The sequence below is a fragment of the Hibiscus syriacus genome, unplaced genomic scaffold, assembly GCF_006381635.1.
Source record: "Hibiscus syriacus cultivar Baekdansim isolate YM2019G1 unplaced genomic scaffold, ASM638163v2 tig00116981_pilon, whole genome shotgun sequence".
Classification (NCBI taxonomy): Eukaryota; Viridiplantae; Streptophyta; class Magnoliopsida; order Malvales; family Malvaceae; genus Hibiscus; species Hibiscus syriacus.
In genome coordinates this window covers 15,727-43,611 of record NW_024063504.1, presented here as the reverse complement: position 1 = coordinate 43,611, position 27,885 = coordinate 15,727, and the positions used below count along the sequence as shown (strand labels likewise).

The 27,885-nt window shown below is 37.6% G+C and overlaps 2 pseudogenes; one reads left to right on the top strand and one right to left on the bottom strand.

The window, feature by feature from the left end:
* LOC120192814 overlaps positions 1–16,994 on the bottom strand; it is a 37,004-nt pseudogene extending 20,010 nt beyond the window's left edge.
* A 963-nt stretch (positions 16,995–17,957) lies between these two features.
* LOC120192812 lies at positions 17,958–18,796 on the top strand (annotated as a pseudogene).
* The last annotated feature ends 9,089 nt before the right edge of the window (positions 18,797–27,885 follow it).

The following is a 27,885-nucleotide window of genomic DNA, read 5'->3' as shown; positions in this document are numbered from 1 at the left end:
ATAAACCATTGCCAGCTTCAGAATACCTGCATTTTCCAAAACCTTTTGCACAATAATACAAAATGATCTCATGTACTTCAAGTTAAGTTATATGTTTTAACTTTTCAAAAAAAAGATGCTTGCAAAAGGGAAATTAACAAGAAAATGAATCCCTTTTATTTATATATGCAGAGAATCTTTAAGTAACTACATGGCAAACTTTTAACTGAGAAAAGCAAAAGAACAAAAGAGTAGGCGTCTTCAAATATCAATAATGTAAATGCTTTTGAACTGGCACGCCGTTAGAAAGTCTTGAGTGTAGCTTCTGTCGAAAGGATCTCCAAAATTGTGATGATGCTTAAGAGTGTGAAGCTACTTCTAAACTCCCAAATCTCCATCATTGGATGCCCTAAACCAGTATTGAATTTCATATGCATTCAATTTCTCTCTTGGTTGTTTCAATCGAGACTTATTAACCTTTAATCTCAATCCTGATCATCAACTGTCACTGTTACTAACTATATCAGGAGCTCTTTCCACATCCAAAATCAATTCAGAACCTTCACCATGCACGAATTGTGAATTTAAAACTCAAGCCGCCCTTTACAGGTTTTCAACTTGAGACCTCCTTTGCGGATTTTCATCTTGAACCCTCCTTTTATTTCTTTTTCTTTTTTCTTCTTTTTTATTTTTTCATTTTTTTATTTTCTCTTTTCATTTTTCTTCTTTTTTTTCTTTTTTTCTTTCACCATTTTTTTCTCATTTTTCATTTTTCATTTTTTCATTTTTTCATTTTTTCATTCTTTTTTTCATTTCTTCTTCAAGCAAAATATCTTTTAACAGCGTCAGAATTCACTGGATAGGGTAATTCTGATCCATCCATTTCAGTTAAGACTAGAGCTCCCCCAGAAAATGCTTTTTTGACAACATAAGGTCCTTCCCAGTTGGGCATCCATTTTCCTCGGAAATCCTTCTGAACATGCAAAATCCTTTTAAGCACCAAGTCTCCCTCATGGAATTCTCGAAGGCGAACTTTTTTACCATGTACCTGTATCATACGTTTTTGGTACATCTGACCATGACAAATAGCTTTCAATCTCTTTTCTTCAATCAGATTCAATTGGCCATATCTAGCCTGTACCCATTCTGCCTCATTGAGCTTTACCTCTGACAAAATTCGAAGTGAGGGAATTTCTACCTCAATAGGTAAGACAGCTTCCATCCCATATACCAGAGAAAATAGAGTTGCCTCAGTTGACGTTCGTACAGAAGTTCGATAGGCAAACAGAGCAAATGGAAACTTCTCATGCCAATCCTTATAGGTCTCAGTCATCTTCTATATGAGCCTTTTGATGTTCTTATTAGCCGCCTCTACTGCCCCATTCATCTTTGGGCGACAAGTAGTGGAATTATGATGTTTTATTTTGAACTGCTTACAGACCAAATCCATCATCTTATTGTTTAAATTCAACGCATTATCGGAGATAATCCTCTCTGGTAAACCATATCTACAAATGATCTCCTTCTTTAAGAATTTGCATATTGTAGACTGGGTAACATTTGCATAAGAAGCTCCTTCTACCCACTTGGTGAAGTAATCTATGGCTACCAGAATAAAACGATGACCATTTGAAGCTTTGGGTGAAATTTGTCCAATAACATCCATGCCCCACATTGAGAATGGCCACGGAGCTGTCATTAAATGCAATGGATGAGGAGGAGTATGTATCTTATCTCCATAAATCTGACATTTGTGATATTTTCGGGCATAATTAATACAGTATATTTCCATAGTTGACCAATAATACCCAAATCTCATAATTTGTCTAACCATAACATGCCCATTAGCATGGGTACCACATATTCCCTCATGCACTTCTTCAAGAATCAATTTGGCTTCTTTCGCGTCCACACATCTTAACAAGACCTGATCCAGACTTTTCTTGTATAGAGTCTCACCATCAAGCACATACCCTGATGCCATTCTTCTAATGGTTCTCTTATCATTATCAGTGGCCTGTTCCGGATAACTCTGATACCTTATATATTGCAAGATATCATAATACCAGGGGTTTCCATCTTCTTCCTCTTCAATATTAAAACAATGGGATGGATACTCATAAGCCTTCATTTCAATGGGTGTCATATTTGAATGCTCGCTCATCTTAAATGCTGCTGCCAGTGTGGCCAAGGCATCTGCCATTTGATTCTCTTCTCTGGGGAGGTAATTGAAAGTTACTTCTTCAAATTCTTCAACAAGTTCCATAACCAACTTACGGTATTCTACAAGCTTAGGATCTTTTGTCTCCCATTCTCCTCTGAGCTGGTATATTACCAAAGCTGAATCTCCATACACCTTGAGCATTTTTACTTTGTGTTCAACAACAGCTCTAAGACCCAGAACACAAGCTTCATACTCGGCCATATTGTTAGTACAATCAAAATTAAGCCGACTGGTGAAAGGATAATGCTCTCCCTCTGGTGAAACCAAAATTGCCCCGATTCCATGTCCCATGGCATTTGAAGCACCATCGAAGTTCAACTTCCAATATTTACTAGTGGATGCAACTGCTTCTTCAACCGAAATAGCCATTAAATCTTCATCTGGGAAATCAAAGCTCAACGACTCATATTCTTCCGAAGCCTTGCTTGCAATGAATTCCGCTATAGCACTTCCTTTAATTGCCGTCTGGTTTACATACTGGATGTCAAACTCGGACAATAAGATCTTCCAACGAGCTAATCTTCCAGATAATGCAGGCACATCCATTAAATATTTCAAGGGATCAAGCTTCGATATAAGCCAAGTAGTATGATACAACATATATTGTCTAAGCCTTCGGGTAGCCCATACTAAAGCGCAACACAACTTTTCAATGGGTGAGTATCTTGTCTCACATTCAGTGAACTTCTTACTGAGATAATAGATAGCCCTTTCTTTCTTCTCAGTTTGGTCACGTTGCCCCAGCACACACCCCATTGAATTTTCATAAACTGACAAATAAATAATCAAGGGTTTGCCTGAGATGGGTGGTGCTAAGATTGGAGTGCTCGACAAATATCTTTTCACTGCTTCAAAAGCTTTTTGACAATCCTCACTCCATTCCCCTGAGTTATTCTTACGAAGAAGGCAGAATATGGGATCACACTTTTCCGTCAGCTGTGAAATAAACCGAGATATATAATTCAATCTCCCCAAAAATCCTCTGACTTCTTTTGTGTTCGTGGGGGTGGCAAGTCTTGAATAGCTTTTACTTTATCTGGGTCTATTTCAATTCCTTTTTGGCTTACTATGAATCCCAATAACTTCCCAGATGTCACCCCAAAAGTACACTTATTTGGGTTGAGTTATAGATGGCATCTTCTTAGTCTTTTAAAAAGATTTCTCAAATTCCCAATATGTTCTTCCTCTGTCTTAGCTTTGAAAATCATATCATCGACATAAACTTCTATTTCTTTATGCATCATATCGTGAAATAATGTCACCATGGCCCTTTGATATGTTACCCCTGCGTTCTTCAGTCCAAACGGCATTACTTTATAACAAAACGTTCCCCACATAGTAATAAATGTCATTTTTTCCATATCTTCAGGGTTCATCTTGATTTGATTGTAGCCAGAGAAACCATCCATAAAAGAGAATAAAGAATTTCCAGCAGTATTATCCACTAGTGTGTCTATATGTGGCAAAGCAAAATTATCTTTTGGACTAGCTCGGTTGAGATCTCTGTAGTCAACACACATTCGAACTTTCCCATCCTTCTTCGGTACTGGGACAATATTCGCCACCCATTCAGGATATTTAGCCACTTTAAGAAATACGGCATCAAATTGTTTTTTCACTTCCTCTTTAATCTTGAGCAGCATCTCAGGTCTCATTCTTCTCAGTTTTTGTTGTACCAGTTTACATTCAGGCTTTATTGGTAGTTTGTGAACAACCAATTATGTATCTAATCCCGGCATATCTTTGTATGACCAAGCAAACACATCTTTGTATTCTTGAAGCAATTCTATCAAATCATGTTGACCTCCAACTGACAGAGTGGTACCAATCTTTACTTCTCTCTTATCCTCATCTGTCCCCAAATTCAAAATCTCAGTAAACTCTTTATGAGGCAGAATCTGTTTATCTTCATTCTCCACCATTTTCAGCAATTCAGAAGGTAGTTCACATCCCTCATCATCATCACAATCCTCGATTTCCCCTTGACATATAGGCTTCTCGAAATCAATCTCCGGGTCAGAGTCATTAGCATTCATATTATTGATATCTGAGCTCCTGAAAAAAATAATGAAAGAGAAGATATATATACATATATACATATGGGAGGATCTTTTCCCATATAAATAAATACATATATACAACAAAGAATGAATGAATGAAATGCATGGGAGAATGTTTGCCATTTGGAACTAACAGAATGCATCTTTTATTGAAAGCAAGAAAAAACAAACAGCTTAACCCTTTACATAAAATCACCTATTGCCCCAGGGTATGAACAACAGGGAGAAAGTTCCAGTGCATTACTCTGTAAAATATTTGTAAACTACAGGCAGTTCTTCCGCGGTCCAATTGTTCAACACGAAGCCCGGTGGTGCAGGATAAATGCCCATAGCTCTCATTTCCTCAAACTCACCATCAGTTATAACATTAATGCCTAAATCTCCCAAGGCATTCTCAACCATCACCTCAGTGTTCCTTGAATTCCCTTGAAACATATGTCCCCCAGATATGAAAATGCTGCTCAACGGCGGGAAGATCATGGGTTCCCAGCTAAGGTCTTCACCAGCCAATCTGGCCTTTCTCATTTCCTGACCTTTCTTAATTCCCCTCAGATTATCCCTCGGAGTTGGCTGATACCCCAAACTAAATCGATCTCTTTTAGTAACAGGGCATATTGGATTCACTGGTCCTTGTAACTGACTTTCTAACCCTTTCCCAACTTTTGCTCCTCTTCCAAGGGTCAGCTTGAGTCCCATTTTAGTACAATTTGACAGTCTAGGCTTTGGTATCTTCCTGCCTTCAGCCACAAAGGTAGCATTGACAAACTCCAACGATCTGAAAGAACACTCGACCGCTTGCTCATCCACTTCAATGTATGGAGCAGTAGTAGAAACAGAAGCAATAATGTCCTCTTCAGCATGAATACATACCAACCTTCCATCAATCACAAATTTCAGTCTCTGGTGCAATGTGGACAGAACTGCACCGGCCTGATGAATCCAAGGCCTTCCCAATAAATAATTGTACGTAGGCATAATGTCCATTACGAGAAATTCCACTTCATAAGTTGTTGGACCAATATTCAGAGGAACATCAATCTTGCCCAACACTTCTCTTTTAGTCCCATCGAAAGCTCGAACCACACTTTGACAGGTTCTCATAAGTGTACTATCTAATGGAAGCTTCTTTAGAGTCACTAAGGGCATCACATTCAAAGCTGAACCATTATCAACCAAAACCCGGGACAACACATGCCCTTTACAATTAACTGTGATATGCAAAGCCTTCTGACGACCAATCATCCCAGAAGGGATCTCATCCTCAGAAAAAGATAAAAAATTATCAGCTTGTATATTGGAAACTAACCGGTCCAACTTTTCAATGGGCAACTCTTTCGGAACAAAAGTCTGGTTCAAAACCTTTAACAGAGCATTCCTATGGGCCTCTGAACTCAAAAGTAATGATAAAACAGAAATACGGGCTGGCAACTTGTGTAACTGTTCCACAACACTATATTCACTGTGTTTCAGAAACTTCAAAAATTCTACCGCTTCACTCTCGGTTACTGGTTCATTGATAACATGCTCACCTTCTTTTATCTAAATATCAACCTTTTTCCCTTTATCAACTGCAACATTCTTCTCAGACTCTTTAGGTGGATTAAGAGAATAACACCTACCACTTCTGGTAAAGTGTCCTACCTCATCTACTTCATCATTCTCTTTTGTTGCATCTCCCATCTGGCAATCATATCTCCAAGGCACTTGTTTATTATCCCGGTATAGGAATGAAGATGGGGGTGTAATAACCACTTTCGAAGCTACCTTTTCAGCAACTCGATTCTTGGGAGTAATAATTAGGGGACAACTGGCATTGTATACCCCTTTAGACGATCCTTCTAAAGCGCAAACTTCCGTTTCTTCTTCTTCAGTAATCTCTTTAAAGAACTCAATTTCTTTACTGTCCATCATGTCTTGTACCAAAGATAGGAAGTCAGGACATTGCTGAATACTGTGTCCTTCACTGTTATGATACTGACATACCTTTCCACTGTCAAACTGTTCACCCATCAAACTGGGCTTCAACAATCCTACCTTGACCATCTGGCACCACACCCAACTTATGGGTGATACCACCTCACTAAGATTCCTTACAATTCTTTTTCCTCTCTCTTCAGTAATCTCATTAACTCCTGCTCCTGCATGGCTTGGCAACGGATTCTGAGCTATATTCGGCTGCTCACTGTCACCAAAATTGATGACATTCATCGTTCTCAAAGCTTGGACAACCTTCTTAAAAGCATTACAGTTCTCAATGGAATGCCCGGGGTTCCCTACATGGTACTCACACTGAGCACTAGCATCATACCATTTGGGAAAAGGAGGTTGCATTGGTGTCACATGATACGGAGAAACCACATGTCTATCATACAAAATCTAAAATAATTCCTTATAAGTCATCAGAATTGGATCAAATTGAGGCCTCTCTCTCCTCTGGTCCCTTGCCCCTTGTCTATTATCATTTTGTGTTGATGGCCCTGTTCCTTGAGGATGGGAAACAGTGATGTTATTAGAATCGTACTGCCTCACATTACTGACTTCGTTTTCCTTTTTCCTCGTTGGTGGCCTCTTACTAGACTCTCCTCCCTCGAGTTTCCCACTCTTAACAGCCATTTCAATCATTTCTCCCGCCGTAACTACATCAGCAAAACTTCGATAAGGATTACCGATAAGATGCGAGAAAAAAGGAGCCTTTAAGGTGTTGACAAAAAGCATATTTGTTTCCTCCTCTTCCAATGGCGGGTGGACTTGCACTGCTACATCTCTCCATCTTTGAGCATATTGTCTAAAACTCTCGTTAGACTTCTTTTCCATTCCTTGCAACATCATCCTGTTGGGCCTAACATCTTTCACATATTTGTATTTCTCAAGAAAGGACTTAGCCAAGTCTTTCCACGATTTAATATTAGCTCTACTCAGCTGGTTATACCATCGGATTGCCGAGCCAGTTAAGCTTTCCTGAAAGTAGTGTATCAACAATTGATCGTCCCCTATGTATCCGGTCATCTTCCTACAAAACATCGTGATATGCGCAGAGGGACACCTAGTACCATCAAACTTCTCAAAGTCAGGAACTTTAAACTTTGGAGGCAATACCAGATCAGGAACTAGACTTAACTCCTTTGCGTCAAATCCATAGACACTGGTATCTTCCTTCATGGCTCTGACCTATCTTTCTAACTGCTTCCATTTCTCTTCCAACAGATTGTTTTGGTCCTTCTTGGCTTCTTCATCAAGGTCTGGAACTTGATGATATTGATGTTCTTCCTTATATGAACTAGATCCAGGCTGTACGTTAACAGAAACACCGACTGGATTAATGTGCACCTTCCCGACATGAACAGGGGTCACTTGAACGTTCTAAGATTGTTCTGGGGTTAACTCTGGATGATGAAGTGGGTCCTCAGTTAAACCTTCTGGCATAGGGCTTTTTCCATGTTCTGGATTTCTTCCTTCCAATATACTCGTAAACTTAGCAAACATCTCATTTTGGGCATTCATCATATCTTCTTGCATTTTCTTGATATTATCTTGTAACTCCAACTGAGCCTTCTCAATTTGGGCAAGTTTGTCTTCCATAACTTTCTTCCTGGTTCTGTAGATATGCTTGGGATTTTCCTGTATTACTCTGTCACAGAGTTATTTTGTTAACATTATTATTTATTAAATAATATGATTTATATGATTATGAATGAATAAAATGCGATGCAAAAATTTAAATGTATTAAAAATGCATATGCAAAATGCAGGGTGTTGATCCTGGAACGACTCCTTAGAACAACTCTTTATATTAGAACGATGTTCAATTACAAAGTTGAAACGTATCACAAATAAATCTGCACCATCTCTCCTATTTGCTGTACATGTGCTAGCAACTCCACGATCTTCTGGTTTTCTTCAGCCTCGAGATCCAGTTCTTCAGTCACATCAGCAGCTTCCTCGGATAAAATGACCAAATATTGAGCTATTCTCCGCGCGTGTTCTAGGTAACAAGCAATAAGTTCTTCTCTTTGCTTAACTCTCGCCTGAGCTCGCTCCCATCGAAAACGCCATTGTATATCCCCCTCATAAGGAACTATTGATAGCTCACTTGCTTGCCTCTGAAAATCTCGAACCATGGCTTCAAGCTCACTCACTTGTTTTTTCAGACTTTCAACCTCCCCCTGGCTAGAGCTACCTTCCCTGTTTCGGTATCGTCGTAATGCAGTCTCTAAACTTGAAATTTTCTCTTTCAACTTCTCATTCTGAGCTTGACTCTTTTGTAACCGCTGCTCTAAAGAATCCTTTTCTTTCGATAAAATCTTCACTTAGTGCCTGCTTTGCTTGAGCTCTTCTTGACTCTCTCCGGCTACTCTTTTGAGGCTCGCCACCTCTTGCCTTAATTCGACAGACTTACTCGAGTTAGAACCTGCCTGAGCTTTTACCATTCGTTGATAAGTTGACCGAAGATCGTCAAAGTCTAGCCGAAGTTGCTTTTCCACTTTTTCAATCCGATCTGCTCTACTCTTCTGAATGTCGATCTCCAATCCCTTTTGATACACTTCATCTTCCAGTTTCTGCAAAGTCATTCTCCATTGTCTCCGTTCTGCTTCAAAATCGCGCTTGGCTAACTCTAATGGAGATGGCACCACTCTCAACTGTTCCTCCACCGGCTGAATATTTTCAGGATTCACTATCGGGATGTTATCGTTTACTCGACCGCTTCTCCACTGCTCGTACTCTTGAGATAACTCGAGATCATAGGTGAACAAATTCACGCGACGAGTTTGCTTCCAGGCCTCAGCAACCCCTTTAACTTTACCCTTATACTGATCTCCTTTGAATGCAAAATCCGACCCTACCAAGTCCCACGTGGCTGGAATGAACTGCCTCGATCCATACTGTCTGGAAACTAGTAGCGGTACATAGCCAACAGAACCCCATATACCTGGAAAAGGAACCCAATCTCGCTCTCCACATTGGTAAAGTATATCTGAAGAGGTATTCCACGAAGCTCGCCATAAAATATCTCCATCTCTGATATCCTTGAAGATGACCATCCATTTTTCTTCGGTGAAGCCCCCAGGCCATTCTTTAGAAAGAAAATCTTTCAAAGGAGAAAACCCCTCTAGAAACACTCGTCCTAGTGCTCTTTCGACATCTTTGAAATGACTTAGAATCCACACTAGCAGCAAAGGCGCATATCCTATAAAGCGTCCTTCTCCCTCGCGCCTACAAGAACTCAAAGACCAGAACGTCTCAGCTAAAATGGCTGGGACAGGATCCACGTGCTTGTCTAATCTTTCAAACAGGTCGACGACTGATACGTCTACATATCCTAGTACCTTTGGAAAAATAACGAGCCCATAAATCCCTAAAGCAAACAAGTCAAGCTTCTTTATCTTATCAGGATGATGAGCAATTACTTCTTTCAAAGCAGACCAAGAGATGCACTCACTGTCTCCCTTCTTCTTAATGTTTCGGACTACCCAATCTTCACTCATTCCGGTCATCAATAGTAATTTCTTCTTAAACGAAGGAGTGACTGGCAGCTTGGTATATACTCTATCCATCTGGGACCTCGAACAACGGACCAAAGCTTGATACTCTTCTATTGTTAGTGTTATATCCACTCTACCAAATGTGAAACAGCTATAAGCCGGGTTCCAGAACTGTGCCAATGCTCTAAACAGATTTCGGTCAATAGGAACATCCAGAAGATAAGGAATATCGCCGTACAACTGATAAAACATCTCCTTATCGGCTACTGTCCATCTTCCCCATATCTCCTTTAGCTCACTTAGATCATTTTGACGCACGTTGATGTGAGTATAACCAAATAACTCCGACACGTATCCAGGCATCACGATGTCCCCATTGGTCAGTTGGGACTGTTCTGACCACCTTAGAACATCGGTATTATCCTCAACCTCTTTCTGAACCATTCGTTCCATATTACTGGCCTTCTATATGGACATCGATCCCAAATCAACACCATATAATGGATAGTGCAATGCAAAACAGAAAATAAACAACGCAAAGACAACAAGAGATCGGTTAGCAAACATAAAGTAATTAAGTCGGGATAATAATTTGTTCAAGAATCCTACCCACATACTGGCTACCCAATCATGCTTTATCAGATCCTACCCAACATGATATCTACCCCTATGCTTTGTTATTCACAAAAATAAATCCTAACCGCATGATATCTAATTCGCATGCTTATTCAAAAAATAAACCTAACCGCATGATATCTAGTTCGCAAGCATTTATTCGAAAAACGAAAATAAATAACTCAAAAAAAACTTTTCCTTGTGTACCCTCCTCATGGGATTCTTAAGGTTCGGGTTTAGTTTAACCTAAGTTCGGGCTCTACGTTCACTATATGTCGGAATAAGTTCTAAAGTAAAAGGTTCTCGAATTATCCTTGCCGGTGCCCCCTTGGGCTGCCGAACCCTCAATCATGGCCCATCACAGGCTTTAGGGAATTGAGTTCAATTTCGAGGGAACACACCTCCTTATGTCCATGTGGAGGTGATTACCATCACGAGGACCATAAGGCGTGAGCTCCGAAGCGATCCACTATCCCATGCAGAGGTGAAACCCACACGAGGGCATAGTCTCTCACTCCTACTTAATTAGGACGGAGCGGGGTTTTAGCTCATGTCATGAAAATGCAACTGTGCAGTGTGTGAGGAAAAACGAAAAAAACACAATAAAAACACTTAAAATTTCCTAAATTCACACAATTAATCTGAAATCATTAGCAAACAAATAAGTACAACTATTTAATTGTTAATCGAATTAAATTAAAAAAAATCAAAATACAAACAAAACTTATAAAAACCAAACAAGGGATCAAAAATCAAATTAAAATGAATTTGTAATTTTCAATTGCAAAGATAATTAATTAATCGACTATCGGCTTGACTCTCTAAAAAAGTCCCCAGCGGAGTCGCCAAGCTATCAAAACGATTTTTCCTTATCAGTGAAAATGGGTGATATTCTAAAAACCACATTAATTTTTAATGATCTCTTTTTAATTTATTTTTAATTTAAAAACAAATACGATTTAAAAACCTTTCATTTCGAAAAAATTCGGATTTCCTTTATGATCGAAAAAATACAGTTCAAAGAGTCACCACCAATCTTTGATTAGGGTGTGATTGGGCAACCAAAAATGTTTTTTATTTTAAATAAAAATTAATTTTAATTAAAACAACAAATTAAGGTCTGCGTTACCAAAATCCAAGTTCGGGAGTCGGTTACGTGCGGGGAAGGATTGGCACCCCCACAACGCCCTAAATCGATACCCAGCAGATTAATTAACGTCTTTGCAATGAACTTTATAAATTCAAATTTAATTTGATTTTTGATCCCATAAAACAAGGATGTAAATTTAAAAACATTCAAAAGCACTCAAATAAATCAAATTAAAATTACCGAGTCGTTTTAGAAAGATAAAGAATGTTCGATTATTTATAAATATTGAGACCATATCTTAAAAGTTATAACAACCTTTTCTCGATTAATTTAAATAAACGAACATTTCCTTTTCTTTCGTTCCCAAATTTTAAGTGACGAATCAATTTTTTTGGTTTCACTTCCAGGATACGCTTTTAATTTAAAATAGTCAAAACGACTCTCTAATCAGTTAAGACAAGCCGCTCAAGACAATTTTAAATTAAAAGGGTATTACCCTTAGTCCGATTATGTATTTATAAATCGAGTTATGCACATGAGTGTATCATACAAATTATGCAGAAAAATGTTATTCCCAAAATTAATTAAACAAAATTAAAAAATAGCATACAATGTGACATACAAAAAATTATGTACGTATGTTTTAATTAAAAATCATAAATTATGCATATTAACATATTATATACACATGTGACCTAAATATCATAACATGCTAAACTATAAATTAAAAGAATGTACATGTACACATTAAAAATGATTAAATTAAATAAATGTAAAATTCAACATACAAATAAAAAATAAATTATGGACTTAAATAAAACAACACGCATAAATAAGGTATCTACACCTAAATAACCCAAATTAAGTGGTCTCTATGTAATTTCCCTAACATACTAATCCTAAATATTTAAGGACTAAAAAGTAACATAAAAAAATAGAGTTCAAATGTCTAAAACAATAAAAGTTAAACACACTAATACTCAGGACCAAAATTGGATATGCGTAAAATATAAAGAATAAATTAAAAATATTACAGACTCGATTCTAGGACTAAAATGAAATAGAAGTAAAACTTAAATGGCTCATGAGAGGAATAAACGAAGAAGGAAACGGGTGCCCTAAACCCCCTGAACGACGTCGTTTGATGTTTCACTTTAAAAACCTTAGACTAAAAAACACAAAATTTCTAATTATTACTTCTACCAACTCACCTCGCCGTTTTTCCCTATCTCTCTTCCATCCCCTCCTCTTCTGGTTCGATCAAGCTCTAAAGCTCTAAACACCAGCTACTGCTAAACCATCAAAGCTAACCCACTCCAACAAAGGCTCGAAAAAAATAAAATAAAATAAAATCTCATTCTCCTCTATTCACTTCGAATGACGCCTCTCTTCTCCCCTAACTCTCGGCCACACACAACTCTACACTCTCCTTTGAACACCGCCGCAGCCGTTCTGCCACCATATCTTGGTGGCCTCTTCCAATCACAACCCATCATCCCTCTCTCTCTCTCATACCTCTCACGCCCCTTTGTTTTTAAACAGGAAGTTACGAAACTCTCTCTACGCCGGCCACCGTGCTCAACAATTTCGGTAAGAACCCCTCGTCCTTATTTTATTTTACTATTTCCTGTTTTAATCTCTGATTGGTTTTGTAACTCTAGCTCCAGTCCCTATCTCTATCAGTCGAATCCCACCTAGACTACTGTCGCACAACTAAGGTAAATCTCTGATGCCTTTCTCTTCTCATTTTCTAGGTTTCGAAAGAAAAATTACAAAACCCATACATGAATGAACATTTCAAAGGTAAAGAAAGGAAATAAATAGTGATAATAAAATAAAAGAAAACCTGTTTATGGATTGCTAATATAGCTTTCGAAACTCACTGCTTGTGCTAGTATTGTTGTCGAAATTCACTACTTGTGCTTAGAATATAAGGAATGAATGTTGTTTACATCGTTGGATCTCTGAATATAGGACAGAAAACTTTTACACGCATTTGTTCTTTTTTTTTATTGTGTTACAAAAGAAAACAAATAAAAATCTTTGTTTTTTCTGTAATGGTCTCTCCGTTCCCAAATTAATTCCCCTTGTTGTCTCTCTTTTTTCTTCCTCCCCTTTTTTTTCTTTTTGCTGTGTGATCCCTGTTTTTGTTCTCTCCCCCCACTTCGTTTGTAGTTTCCAGTGGTTGATATCCATCCAAAAAAACTGACTCCTTATAGTTTCTTAGTTGTTCAAGTAGCGTTCTCATCCACTACTGGCTCCTGATTCCTTGTTAACTTCTTTCTCCCCTTTGTTAACTCCTAACCACTTTGTTTTCCAGGATTCATGTGGACTGGAATCTATTTCTGCTGGGTCATTGGACTTAATTTGGGCTCCCACTGATTTGGGTTCTTCTTTAAGCCTAGCCCCGGACAAAACCGAGCATCTACAGAATGAAAAGGCATACGCATCTGAATATTTAAATTTTGGTATACAGATGGGAATTCAGACGCTAAATTCATAATGGTAGGTTTTGTGTCATTCTCTCAGTTTGCACTCCAAAGCCAGACTTGTTCCCTTCTAGCAACATAATTATAGATAACATCTGGTGAAGATAAAAACAGCAACACTTAACAGAACCATTTTAGAAGCAAAAAGTTTCAAAATTTCATGCACATAAGAAAAAAAACCATAGAGCATAGTAAATCATAGCTGGAAACTTCATTAGACTATACCAGTCATAATGCAGGGGTTTGGAGCTCTTGTACATACGCCTATGAATTGTACAACGTTCTTATGTCGAATTTTCCTACAGACAGGAAAAAGGAAGAAAAAAGAAAAAAAAAAGGTTGAAATTGCACTGCATGTGAATCTACCTTGAAAATAAGTACCAATAAGTCTCAGCCTCCTAGGAATCAGTTCTATGATTATAACATTAATGCATTCAATAACTAGAGAAGTTCTTAAACTGATGTATAATTTTTGAGGACCATGAGATATCTAAATGATAACTGCCTCAAATTTTCTTGTAATACTTGCACCCAATATATACAAACCATATATATATATACCATATATATATATATATATATGTGTGTGTGTGGACACATGACATCATTTAGTTCTAGTAGAGGCTACTAGGAAAATGATGGAGTTCAGACTTCATTACAACCACAAATCAAAACCAAAAATAGAGAAATACACGGTGCTTTGCAAGAGAATTGAAACGCAATGTGCATGGTAAATAGATGATATGCAGACTGCAAACTAAAAAAGGGCCTATTTCAAAGCTATGTCCCTCTGAAACGTTCAAACCCTCCTTTGAGAGCTAACTATCCCATTTTCAAGAATAAGCAGAATCAATAGTTATCTCCTTTAACTTTTTATGTACCAAATAACTAATATTCCCCAGCATAATATTCATTCACCATAATACGTGGAACTTACAACAGCTAGTGATTCTGAAATCTAGAGAGAGGTGGAGCAAAACAATTGAACTAAAATTGTGCACAACGGTCTACCAGTTTCTTAACAAAACCCTACAAAGATGGGCACTGGTCTCGAAACTTTAGGAACAGAAATGGGAAAAATAATTGAATAATTGCCGCTCAAAATCTATATGGTGCCAGGCAAGAATCCTATCTATCTGGTAGAAATGGAATTATCTTGTTGGGAAATAAACGAGTAATTTTTCTATAACCAAATTAGTCCCTAAACTTCAATTATAAATACCCTAACTTATTTAGTTTCAAAATCATCTCAAAAATCATTTTTTTCTCTCAATGCTAAAGAGTTTAGAGAGTACTCTTGTGAGTAGTGAGTGTTTTGTAAACACCTATAAATTTTCTCTCTTTAGTAAAAAATCTGCAGCAGTCCGGAGACGTAGGCATAATTGGTTGAACTCCGTTATCAATTTCGAGTATTATTTTTCCGCTTTTATCATTTTCACTAATCTGGTTACAGGGAAATTACTCGTTTATTTCTCAACACATCTAAGACATCAGAAACAGTCACTTGGTCTAGTGTATCAAAAGATTCTGGAAACCCATAGAAACAGCTGGTAATCCAAGAATCGAGCTCTGATACACTGATGCAAGCTAACAAATAATTCTAGAAAATTGTGAGATGATAGGGAAGGCAGAGAAAAGAAGAGCAACAATTGTAATAACTTGGAGAGAGGTGAGAGAATCTGATAATTTTTCAATATGAGTTTATGGGATTTTGGCTTGAATTTGTATTATAATAAAACATCCAACTATAGAATAGAACACATTGAGGATGCTTATCAGCATAAGCACCTGTTCACTTCAAAACAATTAGAATATATTGGCGCTCCAGCTAACCTCATAATAAAAACTTCCTGAGAAAACTCTCTCAGCAATTCTCCAGTAACCCGCTCAGGCTTGAGGACTTTAATAGCCACTTCTTGACTATAATATGTGCCTCTGTATCTGAAGATGTTAAATGAGGTGATGAGTTAGAATTTGTACCCCCAAGTCAAAAGGAAAAAGAAGCATGCTTGGGCTGACAAAACTTACAGATCACCATATGAGCCAGATGCAATCTTGTTTTCGATTAAGAGCTGCCTGGCATCAATTTCCCATACATCAGTTCCATCAGTCAGGATTTCAAGACAATTGGGTAAGGAAAAGACCCTGTCTTCGACGAGCCCAGTCACAGCAAATTTTGAACTCTTTGTAGGATGAAATGGCTCCTGCATCCAAATAGAAACCAATCAAATGGAAGCAGAAAAATACATAGGCTCTAGTAATCCATAATCAATATGATTGCTACTATGGTCTTACAAGTCATCATCAAGTACAAGGAGTTGGGTTGATCTACAGAAAAGCAGTGAGTATGCATATGTTTGGAGGTCAAACACAATAAAGCTAAAAATGGAAACCACAATTCACCTTTCACTCTCTAGAAAGTATATTTAGCATATAACCACTTTAATTAAGAAGAATAAATGCCAAAGCTACAATTTTGATATATACAAATAAATTCTATTCCAACAAAGAGGAAGACTACTACCCATATTCGGCAATCATCTGCAGCACTAATAGCATTGACAAGGATTGATTCAACATTAATAGAGAGACAAATATGATTACATTCATGGGCATCACAATAGGAGTAGTGGTATGAGAAGAACATGAGGTACCTTTAAAATTTCCTTCTCTAGTGCATCTTTGAGCCCCTTGGTTTCCTAAAAGATTAATGAGTTAAACAATGTTTTTTCCAGCCTTAGCAACAAGTATTTTATCCAATTATTAGGGTGAACATATATAAGAGAAAACCTCAAAAGGCCAACCATCAACAACAAAAACATCCAAAGAGTACCCATCAACAGTGGAAAAACCATGAGCTTCCTGAATGTTCAGTCCAATCTCCGCAAGTAAAGAAGTCAACTGTAAAATAATCATTGATATCTATCATTCATTACAAGACAGTTTCAACAAAGACATATCAAATGGGATCTTCCTGCAACAAGAACATGAAAAAATGTGGGCTAACGAGTCCACAGCTCTACTCCCGCAGCTCACAGTGTCCTCTTCAATCGCCATTGGGGAGTGTCGCAACAACCACTCCCGCTAACCAAAACAGATTCACAGAAAAAAAATGGAGGACTCAAATGTTCATTAAATAAAAATTAGGAAAACGAAATTGAAAAAGAAACGGGCAAAGCTCCTTATTATATTTGATCCACTTGAGAAAATCGGAGGGGAACAAGAAAATGGAGAGGGAAACAACGAAATGAGACAAAAACTCCAACTATCATGTAAACGTGGTCTAATTCTGTTACAAGTCATTGTATTCATAGATTTGAAATCTAGTCATTTATTTTTAATCCCTTATTCTGTCACAAGTACCACACATGATCAATATGACTAAATTACATGAACTAAAAATGATTAAGTTTGATAACACTAACTAATCTACAATTCATACATTGAATATAACTAATTGTAGAATTTTACTTAATTGGATTAGTTGCTTAATACAAGAACTAAGAATAACCAAATTAAAATATAAGGATTAGATTAATAACTTATGCTTAATATAGAGATTAATAATAAAATTTTACCTTTAAATTTATTATTCATGGATCCTCTAATATAAACATGGATAAAGTATTTAATCACTTTCCTTAAAGTTTTATATTTTATACCCTTTTCATTTTATTTTAATTATGATGTGATTATCAAAGGTTAAAAATTGTTAAATCTTAAATGAATTATTGATTTAACACAATAAATACACAAAATCAAAAAGGATAAACTGCATCAAAAATAGCTAATACTTGAGTAAGCTTCTTTTTCAGTGAATATGGATCTTAATCCTCAACTCACCGCTATTACTCTCGCTGCCGCCACTACAGCTGACACTTCCTTTATTGTTTTCAGATAGTTCTTATGGGTCGCTGCTGCGTGAAAGGTGTATTAGTTGGGTGTTGTATATTCGAGAATGCAGGGTGTAGAATGGTGGATATTCCAAAACCCTTACCCAGGTGTCACCGCTCAGCAACCATGAGGGCCCTTATTTTTAGCGTTGAACGTCTCATATCTTCCACTAAAATGGCCTCCCTATCTCCTTCCATCCACCGGAATTACAACCTACTACCTATGGTGATCGAGCTTAAGACATATTCTCTCGTAAAATCTCCGACCTTGCGATTTATGATACAATGGAGTATGTAAAATCTCCGATAAACTGAATCTGTATGGGGCAAGCTGCATCCATGGCTTCTCTCCTTCTAGCAGCGGGTGCCAAGGGTGAAAGGCGGGTCCGTCCCCAATGCTATTATCATGATCCATCAGCCTTCTGGTGGGTGCAACGGCCAGGCTAAAGATCTTACCTTTCATACCAACCAAATCATCGGTGTTTGGGATGCATTGAACGCTTTGTAATCCAACCAAACGGAGCAATCGGTCGATGTGATTCAGAAGAATATGTATAGGGATTGTTTTATTACACCCGAAGAAGCTAAAGAGTTTGGGTTAATTGATGAAGTTATTGATCGAAGGCCAATGGCTTTGGTCAACGATACCGGAATCATTTATATAAGTTATCTATTTTTCTTTTTAAATATTATATATTTATCGTGTCACTTCAGTAATATATTAGTAATTTAATAGTCGTTATCTTCAGTGAAAACATCATATATATATATATATATATATAAACGAAAGTAAAAAAAATATTATATTTTTCCAATTGAATAAAAAAATATATAAAACTGAAACTAAGATTATTAATTTTACCCTAAAAACATGTATGCCAACAGTACTCGTAACTTTTTAAAAAATCAAAGGATTAATTCCTCGTTATTTCATTGTGAATATTGACAATAGACAGTGAAGAGTGAATCAATCCCACCAGGCCCATATACATGCATAATTACTATACTGCTGATAGTGCACGTGGGTAGATAATGCATGAGAAACTGTAAAAACAGAGGCTGTGAACTGAAATGGAAACCTATCCAGAATCTGAAACCAATGCATGTATATCCTTCCTTTTGCTGTGAAAAAATTGCATTCATGGTAAAAGTAATTTTCCTTGGGCCAGTCCATTATCTCCGGGAAATTCTGCATGGATAATGTAGGTAAATTAAAGCATTAATATCTAGGTAAAAACATACTAAATTCTTGGGATCAATATTCAATGAGTGCAGATGAGAACATAAATGTGAAGACTATTCACCCATGTGGAAAAAACTAATGTTTTATTTTCATATTAAACATCTACAATATTCAATTTAAATTAATTAATTAATAGGTGAAAAACTAATAATTATATAAAAAAATTACTCTATCAAAGAAAACCATTGAACTGCATGTAATATACCTATACAACAACAAAACCCAATTCCCATATGTATGGGGTAAGGGGGAGGTAGGGTAGTAGGCTACCCCCAACGCCAGGTTGAGAGTAGCTTCCGTGGAAGACCTCCGGCAGTCAGAAAATTAAAAATTTAGATAAAATGCAATGCATGTATAAATAAATACATAAATACATAGCTAATCAGTATTCATATGCAGTCATTAAAATCATATGTGCGTCTGTAACGGGAATTAATCCCTGCATAATAATCCCTGCGAAAGAATCTCTGCATATAGACAGAAACATAAGATCCGGCTAAATTTAAAAGAGGAAACATGAAGAGAATGATACACAGAAGTCAACGTTAGCAAGCCCAGTTCTAATCCTTCATAAATACCAATAACAGAAACGTATTAAAAGTATAAGTCATGGAAAATACTACAAAGACATTAAAAGAAGACAGAGATGATACACCCTATAGATGTGACCCACACTACTCGACTACCCTAGTCTTTAGCCTCCATATTTTCCTATCAGAGGTCATGTCTTCGGTAAGGGCTAAATCCCTTAAATCAGATCTCAAGCAGTCTTCCCACTTTCGCCTTGGTCGTCCTTTCCTTCTGGCACCGTCGACTGTAATCGACTCTACCCTCCTTACCGCATCCGACGGTAGTCGCCTAAGGACATGCCCAAACCACCGTAGTCTTCCCTCCCTCAATTTTTCGGAAACATACACCACCCCCAAGGACATCCTAATAGCAGAGTTTGTCGTCATATCCCTCAGAGTCCTACCACATGTCCATCGAAGCATTCTCATTTCTGCGGCCTCAATCCTCCTTACGTGATCCTTCTTGGTTGCCCAACATTCTGATCCATACAACAGCGCTGGTCTTATTGCCATTCTATAAAATTTTCCCTTAAGTTTTAGAGGGACCTTCTTGTCACACAGAACTCCAGTAGCGGCCCTCCACTTTAGCCATCCCGCCTTTATACGGTGTGTAACGTCATCATCTACACCTCCATCTTTATGTATCATAGACCCTAGGTACTTGAAACAATCCTTTGAGGGGAGAACGTGTCCTTCTATGCATACTTCTACATCTTCATCGTTTTGGTTCCCATTGAAGTTTGAACATAAATACTCTATAAATAAAAAAATTAAAAAAAAGTATAATTGGAGCCAAGTAGTGTTTATATTTGTGTTAACACGAGTTATACGACACAAATGCTGTTTCTTCGTGGGCATTGTTCTTATAAATTTTTATTTCCTTAATTAATTCATCAATTCTTTTTCTTTCATTTTAGTCCTTGACACCATTAATCTCTATTTCTTTTCAAAGTTACACACAACCGTCGATGATCCTGAAGTGCCAAATTTTTTATCCAATAAAAAAATGATTTTGTCAAAATCAAAATAATTTTTTATTTCCCTAATTTTCTATTTTTAAATAAGCCCCTATAATAATATTTGTTTCCACAAATTACAAGTATAGTTGCAAATAGAATAAGGGTAGATTCAACAAACCAAAATTAAGTTAGACAAGTCATTATCAATTATCATAGACCAAACTCAGATCTGAACAGGCCTCCAACAAAATTCTTAAGGCCTATTCATCTATATTATATTAAGTTAAAACGTTTTCATTACACTTTAGACTGTAAACAAAACCACTTATTGTTTTTCCGTACATAAGAAGAACATTTTTCATCTTCAAAGTCAAACATCTCTACATATTTAAAAAGGGAAAATATTCACCCAAAAGCTGCAGAATCCCAATGCAGGGTATGATCATAGAGGAACAAACCTGCCAGATATATTTACAAGTATAAAAAAGTTTGTGGATATATGAAAGAGTACTAAGATATTGGCACGGCTCAATCAGACCAATACTTCAAAAAAATGCCTTTTCACGCCCGAGCGAACCAGGCCAATATCGAAGTCACTATTTCATGTCATTTTACACCATAAACCTAGCTGATACATGCAGGTTGTCCCAACTACAAATCCCCTTAAGAAACAGTAATCCATGAAGAATCAAGCATGGTTTAAGAATCAAACAGGAAAAAAGAAAAAGAATTATTTGGAGGGACATTGAAGAAGAAGAAGAAGAAGAAGAAGAAGAAGAAGAAGAAGAAATGAAGATAGAGAAAGAGAAAGTTTTGAAGGGGGGAATGGTAAGAATGTCTGGGTAGAATGGGGATTTAAGAGGGTAAAAAAGAGGGTCTGCACCAGCATTTAAAACCCCTACTACCAAAGCAGAAAGTTGGGCCACTGCATTTAAATCCATAATATTCTCCAGTCTCATTCGTATGGGGCACCCCTTCAATTCCACAACTCATGACTCTTTTGACAAATTAATGTATCACTAACTGGCTTAGCTAATAGCCTAATATCATCGCATGCATGGACCTGAAAAAAGGACTAATCTAATTAATACAAGGATGCTAAAGTATTATGAATCAATCGCTCTCGCATCCCCAAGAGAGAGAGTGAGTTCGTGTGATGGTAAAATATGATTTGTCTGGTTGGGCAGTAGCACTTTACAGAAATGGCTAAACCAGAGTTCCAAAGTGAGTCCTTTAAGACGAGCACATGGGGGTTAGGGTCGTAGAGTTATAAAGTAAAGCATGAATTCAAAGGTGTGCCCCCATGGAAAGATGGTGATACTCTCTCTCTCTCTCTCTCTCTCTGCATTGCCGAACCAGAAAGACCACCATCATTAATCAAGGAATCTCTCGCTCTCACTCTCTCTCACCAAAATTAAATAGGCACTCAAGTATCCATTCAGCCACACTGTTTTTAGATATTACAACTCTTGTTCTATCCGATTTTGCTGAATTTTTTGTTGATGCTTGATATACAGCAAGTGATGTTGATTAGAGGGTTGGGAAAAAATTTGTTAATTGACGATTTGTAGTTTCCTACCGATTTAGATAGAGTGTCATCCATCGACTATGTTCTCAAAGTAGGGATGGAATGAGTTCCATATTCTTCTCTCCTTTATCTCAAGAATCTCTATGATGTTTTAGTGTGTATATATATATATATATATACATATCAAGTATTTGATAGCCATGTGTGTTGGAGAAAAGTAAAAAATGATGGGCGTAGAAATGGGGGCGCAGGCAACACATTTTCAACAAAGATAGGAGAGGGGACATCGCCTATGCACATTTTCAACAAAGGGGACGCACGTTTTCAACAATTCGGTGCTCCCAATTTTTAATTAAAATATAATTGGCATAATTGCATTTTTAGTCACTGCATATTTTAGGATATTTACAAGATTAATCCCTAAGTTTCAGCTATAAATACCCTAACTCATTTAGTTTTAAAATCATCCCAAAATCTTTCAGTTCTCTCTCAAGTGTGTTTTGTAAACACCTGTAATTTTTTCTCTTTAGTAAAAGATCTGCAGCAGTCCGGAGACGTAAGCAAATTGGCTGAACTCCGTTATCAATTTTTCAGGTATTATTTTTTCCACTTTTATTTCGTATTCTCACTAATCTGGCTATAGGGAAATTACTTGTTATTCGTTTATTTCCCAACAACTGGTATCAGAGCTTTTGGGTTGTGAATTTTGTCAATTTTTTGCGAGGTTACTATTCATTACTTTTCACGTGAATAGTGAAATTTTGTCGGCGATACAAATTTGTCGATAGAGGTGTTCTAATACATGGTGGTTCGCAAGAATTGTCAGAAACGATCCAAACGAATCCAGATTCGAGTGGGAGCGATGGCTGCAGACGAAGGGAATGTGAAAATTGAAAAGTTCGATGGTGCGGACTTTGGCTTTTGGAAGATGCAAATTGAAGATTTTTTGTACCAGTAAAATATATATCAACCCCTCTCAGGAAAACAACCAGAGGGCATGAAGAATGAAGACTGGGCTCTTCTCGACAGACAAGCCCTCGGAGTTATCCGACTGACGTTATCCCGCAATGTTGCTTTGAACATAGCAAAGGAAAAGATAACGGCGGGTCTTATGGCGGCTCTCTCCAGTATGTATGAGAAGCCATCGGCCTCAAACAAAGTTCATTTGATGAGCGATTATTCAATTTGCAGATGACGGAAGGAGCATCAGTGGCTCAACACCTGAATGAACTCAACACAATCACAACCCAGTTGAGTTCCGTGGAAATTGAATTCGATGATGAAGTTCGAGCTTTAATTCTCTTATCATCTCTACCAGACAGTTAGAATGCTACTGTTACAGCAATTAGCAGCTCGTCGGGAAATAGTAAATTGAAATTCGACGATGTTCAGGATCTGGTACTAAGCGAAGAAATTCGACGGAGAGAATCGGGTGAAGCATCAACCTCCTCAACCTTGCACACGGAGTCCAGATGGAGAACTTCAGAAAAAAAATCAAATCGTGGCAGATCAAAATCCAGACGAGGAAAATCAAGAATGAGAAAGAAATATTTTACCTGTTATAATTGTGGCAAGAAGGGTCACTTTAAAAGGGATTGCCGAGCACTGACGAAAGATACCGGCGCACAGGAATCTGCAAACATGACAGAGGAGACAGGTGATGTCATGATTCTAAGCGTCAACAGTCCGATTGAATCCTGGATCTTGGATTCAGGGGCATCTTTCCACTCCACCCCATGCCGAGAAATCATGGAGAACTATGTCAGTGGTGATTTTGGGAAGGTTCATCTAGCCGATGATGAAACCTTGAAGATCGTCGGAAAAGGAGACATCCGATTAAAGTTGCCAAACCAGACCACCTGGACGCTGAAAGGAGTGAGACATATTCCTAGCCTCAAAAGAAATTTGATTTCTGTAGGACAACTTGATGGTGAAGGATTTAGCACAACCTTTTCAGGCTGTGAATAGAAGATTACTAAAGGAGCACTCGTCATTGCTCGTGGTAAGAAAACTGATACTCTCTATATAACCTCAAATTTAGAGAATATCATTGCAATAGCATATGCTGATGGAAAATCAAACCTATGGCACCAAAGGCTTGGCCATATGAGCGAGAAAGGGATGAAGACATTTTTGACAAAGAGGAAGTTGCCGGATCTAAAGAATGTAGATATCGGACTATGCGAGGATTGCATCTTTGGCAAACAAAAGAAAGTCAGCTTTGCAAAGATTGGTAAGACACCCAAGGCTGAAAAGTTAGAGTTGGTTCATACTAATGTATGGGGACCATCTCCAGTTCCATCTCTTGCAGGCTCATTATATTATGTCACCTTCATCGATGATTCTACAAGGAAGGTATGGGTTTATTTTCTGAAGAAGAAATCAGAAGTCTTTGATACCTTCAGAAAATGGAAGGCCATGGTGGAAAATGAGACTGGTCTGAAAGTCAAGCAGATGAGGTCTGACAATGGAGGATAGTACAAAAATAGGAGATTCAGAGATTTCTGCGCAAACAATGGGATCAAGATGGAGGCAACAATTCCCATGACACCACAGTAAAATGGCGTAGCAGAGCACATGAACAAAACTCTGAATGAACGTTCCAGAAGCATGAGGATACATGCCGGATTGCCCAAATTTATATGGGTTGAAGCTATCAACACTGCAGCTTACCTGATCAACTGTGGGTCTTCAGTTCCTTTGGATGGCAGAATACCAGAGGAAGTTTGGAGTAAGAAAGAAATAAACCTTTCACACTTAAGAGTGTTTGGTTGTATTTCTTATGTACACATAGATTCTGCTGAAAGAAGTAAACTTGATGCCAAGTCCAACAAATGTGCCTTTGTTGGTTATGGCGGTGATGAGTTCGGTTACCGGTTTTGGGACTATGAAAATCGAAAGATCATCAGAAGCAGAAATGTCATTTTCAATGAGAATGTGATGTACAAAGACAGGTCAACTGTAGAATCAAGTAGCTCAAATACCAAAGCTGAAACAAAGGAATTTGCTGAGTTCGAGGAGATTTCTAGAAATGATGTTTAGATCAATCCTGAAGCAGTTCAAGAAGAACCAGGCACACCGGAATTAAGACGCTCCTCCAGAATTCCTAAACCAACCCAACGATATTCTCCTTCTTTGTACTACTTGTTGCTGACTGACAATGGTGAACCAGAGTCTATGATGAAGCAATGCAGGTGGAGGATTCAGTCAAGTGGGAGTCTTCAATGAAAGATGAGATTGACTCGCTTATGTCAAATCAGACGTGGGAATTAGCTGAATTACCACCAGGCAAGAGAGCGCTCCATAACAAGTGGATTTACAGGATCAAAGAAGAGCACGATGGGAGCAAACACTATAAAGCAAGATTGGTTGTCAAAGGTTTTCAACAAAAAGAAGGTATTGACTACAATGAAATTTTCTCTCCAGTCGTGAAGTTGTCTACAATCAGACTGGTATTGAAAATTGTAGCTGCAGAGAATTTACATCTTGAGCAGTTAGATGTAAAGACAGCTTTCCTTCATGGAGATTTGGAGGAAGAAATCTATATGAAGTAGCCAGAAGGATTCATAGAGGCAGGCAAGAAAAACCTGGTATGCAGGTTGAAGAAGAGCTTGTATGGTTTAAAACAAGCTCCAAGACAGTGGTACAAGAAGTTCGATAGTTTCATGGGTAGCAGTAGTTTTACCAGATGCCAAGCAGATCATTGTTGCTACATCAAGAGGTTCGACAACAATTTCATCATTTTATTATTTTACGTTGATGACATGCTCGTTGCAGGCTCAGACATGCAAGAGATTATAAACTTGAAGCAAAAAATGTCGAAGCAGCTTGCTATGAAGGATCTGGGCGCTGCAAAACAGATTCTTGGGATGAGGATCAAGAGAGACACAAAGTCGGGGACTTTGATGTTATCACAGGCTGAGTACATCAACAAAGTACTCTCCAGGTTCAACATGCAAGATGCTAAACCAGTAAGTACACCTTTAGGTGTTCATTTCAGACTCTCCAAAGAATAGTCACCAAAGATGGAGGAAGAACGAGCACACATGGTGAAGGTGTCGTATGCCTCAACAATTGGAAGTCTCATGTATGCCATGGTTTGTACTAGACCAGATATTGCTCATGCAGTGGGAGCTGTTAGCAAGTACATGAATAATCCAGGCAAGGTACACTGAGAAGCAGTCAAACGGATCCTCAGATATCTGTGGGGTACCACAAACAAAGCACTTTGTTTCAAAGGTGGAGATACTATACTGACAGGCTATGTAGATGCTAACTTAGCCGGAAATATTGACATCAGAAAGAGCACTACAGGGTATGTCTATACTCTAGGAGGAACTGCAGTGAGTTGGGTTTCTCAACTACATAAGATAGTTTTCTCTCTCCACAACTGAAGCAAAATATGTCGCTGTTACGGAAGCCAGCAAGAAGATGGTTTTGCTCCAAAGTTTCTTGGAAGAGTTAGGCAAGAAACAAGAAAACAATGTCTTGTATTGCGACAGTCAAAGTGCTATCCATCTAGCGAAGAATCCATCTTTTCATTCCAGGACGAAGCATATACAATTGCGATATCATTTTATCCGGTCTCTTCTGGAAGATGGGATTTTGAAACTTGAAAAGATCAGTGGAGCTCAAAATCCGGCAGACATGTTGACAAAGACGGTGACCACGGACAAACTGAAGTTGTGTTCAACTTCAGTTGGCATGCTAGAGTAATAAGACCAGAAATACTGCTGCATTGATCGAGGTGTGAAGACGGATTAAAATCAGTCTTCAAGTGGGAGATTATTGGAGAAAAGTCAAAAATGATGGGCGTAGAAATGGGGGGGCGCAGGCAACACATTTTCAACAAAGATAGGAGAAGGGGGGCACCGCCTATGCATATTTTCAACAAAGGGGGACGCGCGTTTTCAACAATTCGGTGCCCCCAATTTTTAATTAAAATGTAATTGGCATAATTGCATTTTTAGTCACTGCATATTTTAGGGTATTTATAAGATTAGTCCCTAAGTTTCAACTATAAATACCCTAGCTCATTTAGCTTCAAAATCATCCCAAAATCTTTCAGTTCTCTCTAAAGTGTGTTTTGTAAACACCTGTAATTTTTTCTCTTTAGTAAAAGATCTGCAGCAGTCCGGAGATGTAAGCAAATTGGCTTAACTCCGTTATCAATTTTTCGGGTATTATTTTTTCCCGCTTTTATTTCATATTCTCACTAATCTGGCTATAGGAAAATTACTTGTTTTTCGTTTATTTCCCAACAATGTGGTTGTCATGAAATTCCTTGGATATAAAATTATAAAATTTGAGCTTAAATTATTGCAAGTCTAATATATTAACTCTACGATCCAATATGTGGATCACTTAGACTATACCAGTTATTCATTAGAGTTTGACGAAGGGTATAAACGTAGCAGATCTAAAAATTTCAATACTTCTTTGTAATAAAATAAGTACGCAATTTTTTTCTCTTTCTCCTAATATATTTAACTATATTTAAGAATTTATCCAAAATAACGAGTATACATCCGCTCTGGGTATAACACTCGTCTCTTTTCACCCAAGCGAATGTTATATAATAGTATGATTCATAATGTGATTTAACTGGGGTAAAAACTTTTTATTCAAAAGCTACTTTCACATTCTATTCATTCTCGGACTGTTCTAGAGAGGTCGAGTGAGAGGACTCGATTTTGCTTTGTATATAATGATTTCCTTTTTATCTTAATTTTATAATCGTTTCATCCTTAATGGTT